This window comes from Aquarana catesbeiana, linkage group LG05 (assembly GCF_042186555.1).
Source record: "Aquarana catesbeiana isolate 2022-GZ linkage group LG05, ASM4218655v1, whole genome shotgun sequence".
NCBI classification, from domain to species: domain Eukaryota; kingdom Metazoa; phylum Chordata; class Amphibia; order Anura; family Ranidae; genus Aquarana; species Aquarana catesbeiana.
In genome coordinates, this window is record NC_133328.1 from 226,082,465 (window position 1) to 226,099,063 (window position 16,599).

A 16,599-nucleotide genomic window follows, 5' to 3' on the forward strand; every position below is an offset into this window, starting at 1 on the left:
TTTAGCTTCTGGTCAGTAGGGCATAAATTCTAGGTTCACTAGACTGATATTTACTAATGATGCTCCCAACCAAAACTTGTGATAGTCATGTAGATTCTTTTAAAAGCTCTCATAGAGTTTGTTAATGCTCATAGAGGTTGTCTGTTTTATTGGAAATTCTCTGTGACAAATCATTAATAATTCACCATAGAGAAGTGAACAAGCCTCTTATCTTTATTAGGTAAGGGAAAAAAAAGCAATACGATCCATGCAATGTGCAACCAAGATGAAGACAGGCAGCTTTCTCTTACCTTCTATTATTCTCTGTGAGAATATGGGTATCATAGTTAGTAGGTGCACGACAGTATTGCTTTAGCATGCTGCCTTGGGTGCTAAAGCGCTTAACTTCAACTGTGAGGTCAAACTTTAATGCAAAACTGTCAGCAAAAACACTAACAACTGAAATCAGGCATCCAGCTATGTGTGGCCACACCTCCATACCTTTTTTGAAAGCTCCTAAGGAGCAAATAATAACTTCCAGCCTGTGGACTGACACTCTGCCTTCCTTTTCCCATGAAATATTGCTTCCCGTTGGCCAGAGAGACACAACACGTTGCAATGGGGCGAGGGTGAGTTGGAGATTGAAGAGCAACTACATCATAGCATATTGAACACCCCAGGTTCCTGAGGTGTTGAAGAAGAATAAAAGTATTTGGAAGTGGCAGCCCATAGCAGATCACATAGACACATTGCATGTCCTGGGTGTCAGAGGTACTGTACAGTACAACGGAATTGTCATGCAGGCACCTGGAGGCAAAGCTGAAACTAGGAGGAACGTGTGCCCCAGGTGCCACATTGAGAGGGGCGGCATCACTACTCCTGTCAGCGCAGTGATGGAAGCGAGGAAGAGCGAGCCCAGAGGCAACGCAGGCTGTGTTTTCCCTCCCCCATCTCCTTCCTGTAAGTGTAGTGCTCCTGTTGGCTGTACTGTTCTCCCTTTTGAGTGGCAGTCTGGAACTTCATCTCCCAGCCGCCCCCAGGATCTGCACTTCTCTCAGCCATGAGGGAGCTGCTGAAAGCATAAGTGTGAGCGGTGGAGGATGCAGCCTCGGTGTGCACTGTGCAGCCTTCCCTGGGCAGGCATGGCTCATCTTCCTCCCGGACCAGGAGGAGTATAGCAGAGGCCGGCTGATCCTTCACTGAGCTCTCACTACACAGGACTGATCTTTCAGCTGCACCTGACATTGACAAGAGGAGCTGCAGCTGAAAGATATATTTTGTGTTCTACTGCACCCCCCTCCCCCAGTCCTTAGTTGATGGGAGCGCTGGCAAACTAACAACCAATGACATCACTTGTTTGCGTCACCCCCAGCTCCCTGAGGAGGACAGAACTTCCCCCTTCACACTTGCTCCACCTCTCAGCTCCTGCTGGGCTGCTACAATATTGCTGGTTAAGGTGGGGAGGCACATTGATGTATGGGGGGGGACTCTGAAGTAAGAGGGGAAACTGATGTAAGGGGAGACACTGATGTTAGGGGGAATTGATGTAAGAGAAGACATTGATATAAAGGAGGAAACTGATGTAAGGGGGGCTCTGAAGTAGGAGGGACACTGATGTAAGTGGGAACACTAATGTAAGGAAGAACTCTGATGTAAATGGGGGAACTGATGTGGGGGGGGGGGGCACTGATGTAAGGGGGGACTCTGATGTAAGGAAGACACTATTGTAAGGGGGGACACTGATGTAAGGGGACATTGATATAAAGGGGGAACTGAAGTAAGGGGCACACTGATGTAAAAGGGGACACTGATATAAGAGGGACTCTGATTCAAGGAAGGCACTGTTGTAAGGAGGGACAGTGATGAAAGGGGGAATTGGTGTAAGAGGGCACATTGATATAAAGGGGGAACTCATGTAAGGAGGGGCTCTGAAGTAAATGGGGGGGACTCTGATGTAAGGGGGCACACTGATGTAAGGAAGGAATCCGATCTAAAGGGGGGGCACTAATGTAAGGGTGAACGCTGATGTAAAAGGGGACACTGATGTAAGGGGGGCTCTAATGTAGCGGAGGCACTGATGTAAAGGGGCATTGATATAAGGGGTGATTCTAAAGTAATGGGGGACATTGCTGTAAGGGGGCACAAATGTAAGGGGGGACAGATGTTAGGGGGATTCTAAAGTAATGGGGGGCGCTCAAGCAAGGGGGATACTGATATAAGGGAGGGGGGGCTTGATGTAAGGGGGCATTGACGCAAGAGGGGATACTGATGTAATATACCGTAATATTATTGTAAAAATAATATTGTACAAAAAAAAATTCAATTGTAAAAAATGATAAAAAAATCAAAATGTTTACCGTCCTCTTTGAGAGGGGGGGGTGTTGAACTGAGTCTTTACCCAGGGTGAAACAATGTCTAGCTTCACCACTGCCTGGAGATACCTGGTTTTAGTTAGTGATGGTTTTTATTTTTTTTGATGGCTACACATTAGTTTATATATATTTATATATAACTATTTGTAGAGTAGCTGGGCCCAGTATGAAGATGTTTGTATTATGCCTGCAGTCTATGCTATACAATGAACTGATGCCCATAGGACAAAACTATAGCCATGAAAAGCCTAATGCCGTGTACACATGGTTGGAATTTCCAACAACAAATGTTCGATGTGAGCTTGTTGTCGGAAATTCCGATCGTATGTAGGCTCCATCGGACATTTGTTGTCGGAATTTCCGACAACAAAAATTTGAGAGCTGGTTCTCAAATTTTCCGACAACAAAATCCGTTGTCAGAAATTCCAATCATGTGTACACAATTCCGACACACAAAATTTCACGCATGCTCGGAATTAAGCAGAAGAGCCGCACTGGCTATTGAACTTCATTTTTCTCGGCTTGTCGTACGTGTTGTACGTCACCGCATTCTTGACGTTCGGAATTTCCGACAACATTTGTGCGACTGTGTGTATGCAAGACAAATTTGAGCCAACATCCGTCGGAAATAAATCCAGGATTTTCTTGTCGGAATGTCCGTTTGTACACGGCATAACACTTTTATTGTCCTGGAAGCTTACAGAGTCAAATTTTTGTTCTGAGCACCTGGGCACATACTGTATATCCCATTTAAGTTGTACCATAGAATTACACTGTTCATGCTGGGTTGCAAGCTGTTTTTTGCAAATGACCCATGTGTAGGATCACTACCAGAAATTTATTTGGAGGCGGTATCACCAGTGACATAAACAAAATATTTGAATATAGCCAGGATCAAAAAGAAAAACAGCACAGAGATGTTTTTCTTTTTTTTTAATATCCTTATTTTTAAATTATCGGTTACATTACAGTAGCAGTATTTTCATATTACAGTAAGTCCCTTACTTACGAAGGAGTTCCGTTCTGGGGACTCATGCGTAAGTTCAACTTGATCCCAAGTCCAGATAAGAGCTGCGAGCGCTGATCAGTGTGTTCTGGCGATGGTGGCCCCCCTGTCAGAACACAAAGGCACAGCAGGGGAGATTGCTGCACCAACATTGTTTGTGTTGGTGCGGCGATCTGTCATTTGTTTTTCAATTAGCCCCGCTGGGTTTAAAAAAAAAAAGTGTGTACCCAGCTTTACAGGCTTGGTCATGGGAACACATTCGCATCTTTGAAAGTTGAAAAGGTTGAATGTTTGTATATAGGGGACTTATTGTACATTTAGATGATGATTATATTTTCTATCCGTTCTGGTACGGTGAGAATAGAATCTGAAAGAGAAAAAAATATTACACCAGTTCTGTTTTCTGTTTTCCCTGGTGTGGAAGATGCAAAAGAAAAGGAGGATGCCAGGTCATCACTAAACTGAAGCTATAAAGCAATTAGCAAATTCAGCAAGATAATAATGGCAAAAGATTCAAGCAAGTCAACAAGATATGGTGGGTGGGAGGGTGATATTATCTATCATGAAAAAAGGACGTCAATTTTGTTTGGGAGCCACGTCGCATGACCGCACAATTGTCAGTTAAAGCGACGCAGTGCTGAATCGCAAAAAGTGCTCTGGTCTTTTGCCAGCCAAATGGTCCGGGGCTGAAGTGGTTAAAGTGGACCTTCAGTCATTTTTTCAACTTTCGATCTATTAAATATTCTACCCTTGTTGTTTTAACTTTGAATAGTAAAACATTTTTTTTCTGCCAGTAAATACTATACAGCCCACTTCCTGTTTCTTGTCTGGTAAAAAGCCTAGGCTTATGACATCATGCACATCTCTCTCTTACTCTCCTGAGAGTTTGCCAGGAATGGAGGGGTGGGGTGAGGCCCAATGAAAGCTGCAGAGCTGGAGGTGTGCCTCTGTGTGTGTGTAAATCCAGGATGTGAACAGGTAGCAGCTTTTGCTGCCCACAGTTAAAATGATTGCAGCCAGACTTAGTGGAGGGAGTTTTCTGCAGCATAATTGGCAAGTACAGAATCACAGTATATATAAAATAATATGCAAAGTGGTTGGAGGGAAGCTTCAGAATGGCAAAGATGTTTTTATTACAAATTATATAAGCAGACTGCAGTTCCTCTTTAATGAACACGCTGCTATGTATTTGTTTTATACTTGTTCTGATGTTTCTGGCTGTGTTCAGTGAACACACTTGGATTTTGCAAGAACAAAACGTACTGTTCTTGTGGCCACAATCCCAGTGAAAGCACTAAGGAAAAAGTGCCACCATCCAGTCTGAAAGCCATGGGTCATAACCTCCCATGACGCAAGTAATTTAAATACTGATCTCTTAGGAGAGGATCGGATTGCTCCCAGTTTCTTCATGTTTTCCTGTCTGTGACTTATTAGTAATTTCTGACAGTTCTGTCTTTTCCTGCATGCTTGTATAAGGTTGATCCGTTTGTTTCAGTTCCTGTTACTCATACCACTGTGTTTTTTGGAATGCTGTGACTTCAAAACTAAAGCCCAGCTAACCCGCAGTGGTTTGCTGTGAATTTTTTGTTTTGTGATTGGATTGCATTTGCTTGTTTTCCTGAGGGCAGAGTGGTAATGTTGGCCTGATCTGACCCTTGTACTTACACTTACCCATTCTACATTCTTTTTCTTGTTTCTGTTCCTTACAGTTTACTGCTGTGCATCATTCCCTTCAAATACCAAGAGCTGCTGAGCAGACACTTCCTATGTGGCTTTCTTACATTTTACATTTCATCTGATCCTCCTCACTCTCCCTGTCTTTTTCTTTCACACTGGTGGACTACAAAAATGGAGTAAATGTGTTGTCTCTTTCAATTGCTCTACCCTCCTACTATCATACATTTTCTTATACTGTATATTATATAATACATGGTTTGAAAGTATTTTCTCATATAACTTTTAAAAAGAACATGCATAATATAAGCTTTTGAAATCTGTCAGTTTTTTTGTACTGTTTTTGTATGATGCCTCCTTCAGATTGCAAACAGCTGAGTGAATAAGTGATACATATGACTGCTAACTGCCTTTTTATTTACTCTGAGCCCTGGTTCACACTGGTGCAGCTTTGAAATTGCACTACTTCAGGACGATTTCAAAGCCACAGATCAGTAGGATTTGCACCTTGGATTTCATTGTGGCTTGCGACTTTGTTTAACAGAAGTCTATGCAAGTCGCAATGAAATCGGAAAAAAGTAGCACAGGAATCTTTTTCAAAGTCACTGCGACAGGACTCGTGGCAATTGGAACGGTTCCATTGCCGACAATGGGGGTGCGACTTTTCATGTGATTTAGAACTGCCAAATCACATGACAAATTGCACCAGTGTGAATGAGGCCTTAATATACAGTTCATTTATATGTTGGTAAACTAGTTACATAAAAGAATAACTGCTTCACCAGCTTAAAGTAAACCAGTGTAAAACCGAGCATATGACTCAATCAGAGGTTACCTTTAGTGAAATGCAAGTGTCAAAACTATCAGCACCTAGTACCTAGATATACAGTATAGTCTACTACTGTTATGGAGAAATCTGGGTTTTCCTGTAAAAGCCTACTTTGACCCTGTCCCTTCCATTTACTCTCCCTTTCAGTTGGCCAGTGTGGCTGCTTATGACATTAAACTTCTTTTTACTGGAAAAGGCTAAATGTCTCAATTACTTCAGCTGCCTATATCTGTTTTATTATGCAGAAAGCATCTGAACTTATTTTAGTGCATTCTTTGACACTTACCATGTGTATACAAAGAACTGAATTTTAATTAAAGTCCATCTGTGAGCTCTTTATCGTTGCTGTCTTTGAAAAACTCAGAGACTGTCAACACTAATCACTGGGTTACAGTAGTAATTTGCCAATTTTGTTTTAGTGAAATAAACTTTATCTAAGGAAAAGGAAGGGCAACACCACTTCAGGTGAGAGTGATCCTCTCCTTGATGACCGGGCGCTGGTCCAGTCCGTGGTCTGACCAAATAATCCAAAGAAGAGATTATGACGGTTATGACTAAGCGAAGCAATTCATGAAACGCGCCAACCATGCTCTCCTCTGTGTGTGTCATGATGTTATTGTGAATTTATTTCTTGATGTTGGATGATTTTACGGAATAAAACATTTTCTTTGTATCCTGGAATGCAGCCACCCTCTCTCTTCTTTGGATTATTTGGTCAAGATTTATCTAAACCAGCTACTTCTAGATGTATTTGGAGATGGTGGGTTGGATTATGCAGCTTTTCAATATAATTTCCATGCACAGACTACTTTTAGGGCTACATCTTCCATAAGTGAGCAATAGATGTTGACACTTTGCCTTGTCACCAGGGGTGTTTTTAGGATGGTTAAATACCTGGGGCACCCCTAGTTACTGCAAGTGATGTCACAAAGGTAGCATGCAGCAGCAAATGTTGGGTATGGGCACACTTTGCTGACAGTGGTGGGAGAATAAATGGGTATAATTAAATAGGACCTAAGCCTACTGGATGTTTACACAGCACACATTCGCCACAGTCAATGTACCCAAAAAATTATGCTTTAAAGAGACCCTCTTACCAATTCAAGCTTTTTTACATAAATGCTTTTATTGAAATATAAAGCATAATAGACACGTGTAATATCTTCTAATTAGTTGTTTTTTTCCTTATTTATAAGCTCTGCAAAATTATTAGAAATAAGACACTATAGATGCTAATATCTTCCAGCTCCTTCTGACAGTGCTTGAGCTTGCCTGCTGTTAATATAAATGAATAAAAGTGTTCACTATTTACTTTTTAGAGCTTATAAATAAAGGAAAAATAGCCAATTGAAAAAAAAAAAAAAATAGCACACATGTATCTACTGTGTATTTTTTAATAAAAGCATCTAAATAAAAAAAAACTTTGATCTGGTGACAGGATCTCCTTAATTTCTGTTCCACAAATGAGAGTTTTACAGAAACATATAAAGCTCAGCACAATAATTTTCAAAAATTTAAAATACATACAAAGACAGAGTCACATAATATAGATAGAGAAGTATTTTTTTGTCTGAGCCTACCTGAAAGAAGAACTTCATTAAAATAGTACTACTTAGTAACCAGCAACTTATGAGACATTGAACATTTTGGTCAGTTGTTTAAAATTACTATTGCCATATAGAGTGCAGGAATTAATCGTGTATAATGTACAGAGTGCAGCATGCATATGCAGCCCATTTTACAGAGTGCATGTATCATTCAACAGTAAGGTGCATGATCCATACAACACAGTGTACAAAGTATGGTGAGTATGGTAGTCAGAAGAATGTAATGTACTCTGTTTCATAATCCTAACTGCTGCACTCTGTATGCTGTGCTCTATATTGTAAGCTCTAGCGAGCAGGGCCCTCTGATTCCTCCTGTATTGAATTGTATTGTGCTTGTACTGTCCTCCCTAATGTTGTAAAGCGCTGCGCAAACTGTTGGAGCTATATAAATCCTGTATAGTAATAATAATAATAATATTGCACACTTCTGACTGCTGCACTCCCAAGATACAGAGGTCAGGAGTACTGAACACACAACACAAGATGTGAGTGTTGGCGATCCGGAAAAAAAAATCCCCTACCCCCAAAAAAAGCTGCCCTCCCTACCTCAAGCCAACCCCACACGTAAAAATTCCTTTCCAAAGGATACTCATCCCTAGCAAAATTTGTCCTTTTCAAATCAAAACCCTCAAAGCTGCTGTCCACTGCTTTCTTCTGCACCCCTCGACCTCTTCCACCTTCAACTCTAATCCACTAATAACGTCTGCACCCCCTGCCACCCATTCGCCTTTGTACCCTCTCATCCAGTGTTTAACTCTGGGCCCTGTCATCCCCCACTCAGCCTTGCATACCTCCATGCACTCACAAACATTGGCTTTTCATAATAAATACATATATTGCACCCTCACCCCCACGCTTACATACAATCCAGCCCCCTTCCTCCCCTTCTCACATTCACATACAGTGCAGCTCCCTACTCAGTCTCACATATAATGAAGCCTCCTGTGGCCTATCCTTCACACACAACATACTGGGAAGCCCTCTGACCTCCCTCCATACAGTGCAACCCCGCTCCACACACACACACACATAAAATGCAGCCCTCTGCTTCCATTCCTTATATATAGATATTTATATGCAGTATCTCACAAAAGTGAGTACACCCCTCACATTTTTGTAAATATTTTATTATATCTTTTCATGTGACAACACTGAAGAAATTACCCGTTGCTACATTGTAAAGTAGTGAGTGTAGACTTGTATAACAGTGTAAATTTGCTGTCCCCTCAAAATAACTCAACACACAGCCATTAATGTCTAAACTGCTGGCAACAAAAGTGAGTACACCCCTAAATGAAAATGTCCAAATTGGGCCTAAAGTGTCAATATTTTGTGTGGCCACCATTATTTTCCAGCATTGCCTTAACCCTCTTGGGCATGGAGTTCACCAGAGCTTCACAGGTTGCCACTGGAGTCCTCTTCCACTCCTCCATGACGACATCACAGAGCCGGTGGATGTTAGAGACCTTGCGCTCCTCCACCTTCTGTTTGAGGCTGCCCCACAGATGCTGAATAGGGTTTAGGTCTGGAGACATGCTTGGCCAGTCCATCACCTTTACCCTCATTTCTTTAGCAAGGCAGTGGTCGTCTTGGAGGTGTGTTTGGGGTCGTTATCATGTTGGAAGGGAGGGGATCATACTCTGCTTCAGTATCTCAAAGTACATGTTGGCATTCATAGTTCCCTCAATGAACTGTAGCTCCCCAGTGCCGGCAGCACTCATGCAGCTCCAGACCATGACACTCCCACCACCATGCTTGACTGCAGGCAAGACACACTTGTCTTTGTACTCCTCACCTGGTTGCTGCCACATATGCTTGACACCATCTGAACCAAATAAGTTTATCTTGGTCTCATCATACCACAGGACATGGTTCCAGTAATCCATGACCTGTGTAGGGATGAGCCGAACACCCCCTGGTTCGCAGCAGAACATGCGAACAGGCAAGAAATTCGTTTCGAACACGCAAACACCATTAAAGTCTATGGGACAAGAACATGAATAATCAAAAGTGCTCATTTTAAAGGCTTATATAAGTTATTTTCATAAAAAGTGCTTGGGAACCTGGGTCCTGCCCCAGGAGACATGTATCAATGCAAAAAAAAGTTTTAAAAACGGACGTTTTTTCGGGAGCAGTGATTTTAATAATGCTTAAAGTGAAACAATAAAAGTGAAATATTCCTTTAAATTTCGTACCTGGGGGGTGTCTATAGTATGCCTGTAAAGTGGCGCATGTTTCCCGTGTTTAGAACAGTCCGAGAGCAAAATGACATTTCTAAAGAAAAAAAAAGTCATTTAAAACTACTCGGCCCGGCATTCCCCTTAATATTCATACCAGACCCAAAGGGACCTGAAGGGCCTGGTATGGAATTTGGGGGGACCCCCACGCAATTTTTTTTTTTTTAATTTAGGTTCAGGGCTCCCCTTAATATTCATACCAGACCCAAAGGGACTGGTAATGGACTGGAGGGGGATCCCATGCTGTTTTTTTTTACTTCTTTTATCTGTATTGCCGGGACCGACAATTCATTATAGCCGCGAGTAGTTTAAATGACTTTTTTTCCTTTAGAAATGTCATTTTGCTCTCGGACTGTTCTAAACACGGGAAACATGCGCCACTTTACAGGCATACTATAGTCACCCCCAGGTACAAAATTTAATGGAATATTTCACTTTTATTGTTTCACTTTAAGCGTTATTAAAATCACTGCTCCCGAAAAAACGGCCGTTTTTAAAACTTTTTTTTGCATTGATACATGTCCCCTGGGGCAGGACCCAGGTTCCCAAGCACTTTTTATGACAATACCATGCATATAAGCCTTTAAAATTAGCACTTTTGATTTCTCCCATAGACTTTTAAAGGGTGTTAGGCGGCTTTCGAATTTGCCACGAACACCCCAAATTGTTCGCTATTCAGCGAACAGGCAAACGCCCAATGTTCGAGTCGAGCTTTACGTTCGATTCGAACATCGTGCTCATCCCTAGTCCTGTGGTCTGTTTGTCTTCAGAAAACTGTTTGCAGGCTTTCTTGCGCACCATCTTTAGAAGAGGATTCCTTCTGGGACGACAGCCATGCAGACCAATTTGATGCAGTGTGCAGCGTATGGTCTGAGCACTGACAGGCTGACCCCCCACCCCTTTAACCTCTGCAGCAATGCTAGCAGCACTCATACATCTACAAAGCATGTCCATTCAACTTCTTTGGTCGACCATGGCGAGGCCTGTTCTGAGTGGAACCTGTCCTGTTAAACCGCTGTATGGTCTTGGCCATTGTGCTGCAGCTCAGTTTCAGGGTCTTTGCAATCTTCTTTTAGCCTAGGCCATCTTTAAGTAGAGCAACAATTCTTTTTTCAGATCCTCAGAGAGTTCTTTGCCATGAGGTGCCATGTTGAACTTCCTTCGACCAGTATGAGAGACTGAGAGCGATAACACCAAATTGAACACTACTGCCTCCCATTCATACCTGAGACCTTGTAATACTAAAGAGTCACATGACACCGGGGAGTGAAAATGGCTAATTGGGCCCAATTTGGACATTTTCACTTAGGGGTGTACTCACTTTTGTTGCCAGCAGTTTAGACATTAATGGCTTTGTTGAGTTATTTTGAGGGGACAGCAAATTTACACTGTTATACAAGCTGTACACTCACTACTTTACATTGTAGACAAAGTGTCATTTCTTCAGTGTTGTCACATGAAAAGATATAATAAAATATTTACACTATCTAGTTATCTATCTATCTATCTATCTATCTATCTATCTATCTATCTATCTATCTATCTATCTATCTATCTATCTATCTATCTATCTATCTATCTATGTGTCTGTGAGGGAGGGGGAGGGGGGTGTGGAGGTTGCATGCAGTGCATGTATGTGTGTGGAGGGGGGCTGCATTGTGTGTGTGTGTGTATGTATGTATATATATATATATATATATATATATATACACACAATGCAGCCCCCCTCCACACACATACATGCACTGCATGCAACCTCCACACCCTCTCCCCCTAATACACATACAATGTAGCACATATGCATTCAACGCACCCTCTCTGCCCCCCTCCTTCACAGACATATACATACTGTACACATAATGCAGGTCCCTACACTTACACACTGTCCTCCTGAAGATGCAGCCACCGGTGGGCATGGCCACATAATGAGCATTAACAGGAAGTGTCCTTGTTTTTAAATCATGTTTGCCAGCAGGCAATAGAAAGCAGTGGGCACTGCTGTTAGATAAGATGATGGGCAGGGATAGTGCTATATAAAGTTGTCCAATTAGCCTATTTTTATTTAAATGGCAGGCAGTCGTGGTGCCAATACCCGGGACATCAAATAAAAGATGCAGGGCATGTGTCCCAAGTGAACGGCGCTAGTTACACTCCTGGCTGCTACACTAGTTATGGGAGGAGAATGGTAAGTCTTCAGAGTGACAGGCAGGTCAGAGGCAGGCTACCAACAGTGACAGTGCAGATTGTGCACCCACTCCCTACATCCAGAGTGACAACTCTCCTATGATTGTACCTGTAAAAGGAAGTGAGGTATCAGAGGGAACTTTTGCAAGCATGAAATGATGAGCAATGCGTAACACAGATTACAACATACATGTAATTTTACACTTTGTCCTTACTTCTACTTTTATATTGGTAGAAAATTATTTAAAACACACATGGACTTTGCAGGCACTCAATGTAAAGTTTAATAATTTGTATTCATATATTAGCTTAAAAGTTATAAAATCATTTTTGGGCGAGAATAAACAGCATTAAAACAGCACCCCTTTTGCATCTTGGCTTAACATGTTTTGTGGGGAGCCACTCCTTCAGGAGCTCTTGGGTGCAAGGTAGATTACTAAACTATGTAAACGAAAAACATGCCAAATTAGCAAACATAATGAAACAATCCATAATACATATATTTATCCTTATCTCCCTATACTTACATCACTATAGAATAACACAGCCAAACATGAACACATGCAGGCAGACGCAACAGTAAATTATTGTTGGGTGGGTGTGGGAGTGCACCCCCACAGCTCCACTTGTGCTTGGTTACATAAAATTAGTATTTAGATTGACCACTACGCCCCCTAGAGCTATCTTCTAGGTGAACTTATGTATAGTGTAAAGATGTCGTTATGCATAGGATATTAGAGCATAAAGGAATGTCTATCATATATGATACTATTTAGGCTATTTGTGTCCACACTTGTCATCCTGTTTTTTGTCTATATATAGTTTAGTAATCTACCTTGCATCCAAGAGCTCCTGAAGAAGCAGCTCCCTGCGAAACATGTTGAGCCAAAATGCAAAGGGAAAATGGAACCCCCATATATAATCATTGGAATGTAATGGTTTAAGATCACCATGGGGGATATCATTCCCAAATGTGAGGGGTGCGTTTTTAATGCTGTCTATGTCACCTGGTACATCGCTGTCTACTTTCGGGTTTATGGTGCTCCCCAGCTGGCAACTTGCGGCCAATGATTCACACAGAGCTCTGTACACAAGGAGCGATCTGGCAGGGATGAGAAACTGAGAGATCATTAGTAAAAAGCAGCACACTTCACACACATTACACATAGGCACATATTTAACCCCTTTATCGCCCTAGATGTTAACCCCTTCCCAACCAGTGCCCTTAGTACAGTGACAGTGTATATTTTTAGCATCGATCACTGTAATAATGGCACTGGTGATGTCAGTGGCAGTTAGTCACTTCCCCCAATATCAGTTAGTGTCAGATTGTCTGCTGCAATATCGCACTCCCATTATAAGTTGATTGCTGCCCTTAGTGGTATAAAAAAAAATGTAAAAATAAAAATTCTGGTGCATATATAGCATAGCACAGTTTGTAGGTGCTATAATTTTCACGCAAACCAATCAATATACATTTATTGGATTTTTTTTGTAGCAGAATACATTTTGGCCAAAAGTTATGAAGAAATTTATATTTTTTAATTTTTTTTTATTGGATATATTTTATAGTCGAATATCTTAGTTTGTTTTCATTTATATCACAAAAAATAAAAAACCCAGTGGTGGAAAAAAATGTATAAATTTTGTTTGTGTACAGCGTTGTATGACCACACAATCTCCAGTTAACCACTTCCCGCCCGGCCTATAGCAGAATGACAGCCGGGCGGTGGTTCAGTTATTCTGACTGGGCATCATATGACGTCCAGCAGGATAACAGTCGTTGCACGCCCGTGGGGGCGCGCATCGCGGCGATTGGTGTGGTGTGTCAGTCTGACACACCACTACACCGATCTTGGTAAAGAGCCTCTAACGAAGGCTCTTTACCACGTGATCGGCCGTGTCCAATCACGGCACATCACGATGTAAACAGAAAGAACCGTTGATCGGCTTTTCCTCACTCACGTCTAACAGACGCGAGTAGAGGAGGGCCGATCGGCGGCTCTCCTGACACTGGGGGTCTGTGCTTATTGTTTATCATCCACATGTGCAAATGAATGCCCAACATATGCCAATCAGTGCCCACAAATGGGCACTGACTGGCACCTCTATGGCACAAATAAAATCAGTGATGCCCAGCAATGCTACCCATCAGTGTCATCAGTGCCACCCATCAGTGTCCATCAGTGCCACCTCATCGGTGCCACCTCATCGGTGCCCATCAGTGCCGCCTTATCAGTGCCCGTCAGTGCAGCCATATCAGTGCCCGTCATTGAAGAAGAAAACATACTTATTTACAAAAATTTTTACCAGAAATAAAAAAACTTTTTTTTTTCAAAATTTTCGGTCTTTTTTTTATTTGTTGCGCAAAAATTAAAAATTGCAGAGGTGATCAAATACCACCAAAAGAAAGCTCTGTTTGTGGGAACAAAATGATAAAAAATTTGTTTAGGGACAGTTTAGCATGACCACGCAATTGTCATTCAAATTGGGACAGCGCTGAAAGCTGAAAATTGGCTTGGGCAGGAAGGTGTATAAGTGCCTGGTATTGAATTGGTAGCACAGTGCCAAAAAGAAAAAAATGGCCTGGTCATGAAGGGGGTAAAATCTTCCCACTTTGTTAAATTTTACATTATGGGTTTTGAGTGCTTAAAATGTCCATGTGTGTTTTAAATAATTTTTTACTAATATCTTGTATTTAGGACATGTGCATTAACAGGTTTCCACAATACCACCCAGTGGTCACTTCTGTATCTCTTACTTCTATTTGAGTCTATAGGCCATTTTAATGGTATCATCACCACAGATCTTTAAGGTTGTTTAGTTCCCAATACACAGTAAGTATACATACCTCTCAACCGTCCCTGATTCGATTCAAATTGATGTATGTCCCAGAGTCCCCGAGAATCAGGTCTGAGTCCCAGAATGGAGCCCAGTGCCAGAACAAATTCCCGCACTGGGCTCCAGTGACTCGCTCAGCAGGGGCACACTAGCTGCCTGCCTGCCAGAGGAGCTGAGAACGGGAGTACAGGATGGGGGGAAACCCGAGAACAGGAGTGATAACAGTTTAGAGCCCTGTGTCCGCTTGGCTCTCTCTTCCTTCCCTTGCTCTGAGAGACGTGCTGCACGCTGTCCGCCGCTGCCCCGCTCCATCCCCCCACTGCCCAGGGCTGAGAAAGAGCTGAGCTTGGGCCTGGGGAACGTGACAGCTTCGATACCGCTAAGCTGGACAGAGTGCCACCTGCAGAACCTGAGCATACGGGGGACAAATGGACTGAACCGTGACACCAAAGAGATGAAGAGGGTCAGCAGGGGCAAGGGGGAGCTGTGTACACCAGGAGGAGGGTTATAGGAACACATGTACTGTGTACTGCATAGACTAGACACTACTGACACTGACTGTACTGCCAGATCCTGATTTAAAGGGGAACTCTGATGTAAGGGGGTATGCTGCGGACCATGATGTAAGGGGAAATGCTGCAGACTCCCATGTAAGGGAGGGCTCTGGTGACCAAAGACATCAGGGTCCGCAGGGTCTCCCCTTTACATCAGGGTCCGCAGAGGTTCCCCTTTACATCAGGGTCTGCAGACGTTCACCTTTACATCAGGGTCTGCAGAGGTTCACCTTTACATCAGGGTCCGCCGAGGTTCCCCTTTACATCAGGGTCCGTCGAGGTTCCCCTTTACATCAGGGTCCGCCAAGGTTCCCCTTTACATCAAGGTCTTCAGAGGTTGCCCTTTACATCAGGGTCCGCAGAGGTCCCCTTTACATCAGGGTCCGTCGAGGTTCCCCTTTACATCAGGGTCCGCCAAGGTTCCCCTTTACATCAAGGTCTTCAGAGGTTGCCCTTTACATCAGGGTCCGCAGAGGTCCCCTTTACATCAAGGTTCGCAGAGGTTCCCCTTTACATCAGGGTCCGCAGGGATCCCCTTTACATCAACGTCCGCAGAGGTTCCCCTTACACTGTAAAGGGGAACCCTACAGACTCTGATGTAAGGAGGAATTCTGTGCTGGGTTATATTATCCTGACCTTATGTAAAAGGCGAAATATTTATTTTTTGTGCTGGGACAGAGGATTAGGGGGGTAGAAGAGGATTTAGAGGGGGAGGAGGATTTGTGCTGTGAGGGGGAATTGAGGGGCGTGGGGATAAGTGCTAGGATAGGTAAGAAAGGGGAATTGTGCAGGGACTGGGGCTTTGGGGAGGGTGGAGGAGGACTTATGCTAAGGGAGAGGGAAAAAGATTTTTGATGGGTGCAGGGATTTGCATGGGAGGATTTGTTCTGTTTTGTTTAACCAGATCCGTTAAGCCCCTCCCACTGTTAAGAGTTTGACCACGCCCCTCATTCTGAAGTTCAAAAGTTGTGAGGTATGCGTATATAGTATGAATAACGGAGCATATACTTTATAAAAATACAAATATATACAGTATATATACTCAATGTAGAATTTATAAAAAAGGGCGTATGACTTTTAATAAAGTAACGAAACAAAAAAGTCTGTCCAAACACTCCCCACCAAACTGCTCCAGATACTGCTAGCATAGATATAAAAGATTAGTTGCAATTGCAGTTTGATAACTCCAGTGGCAAGAAAATGGTGAAAATACTGAGGTAGGTGAGCAAACGTTAAAATTGGAATGATTTTTATTTTTTTTGGTCAATACTCCTCAAATGAGGTTACTTCCTACTTACATACTACATTACACCTTT

At 42.6% G+C, this 16,599-nt stretch overlaps 1 protein-coding gene across 3 annotated transcripts in view; it reads left to right on the forward strand.

Moving 5' to 3' along the window:
- The window catches only part of COBL (cordon-bleu WH2 repeat protein), a 586,035-nt gene that overhangs the window by 428,760 nt on the left and 140,676 nt on the right, over positions 1-16,599 (forward strand). The window lies entirely within an intron of this gene.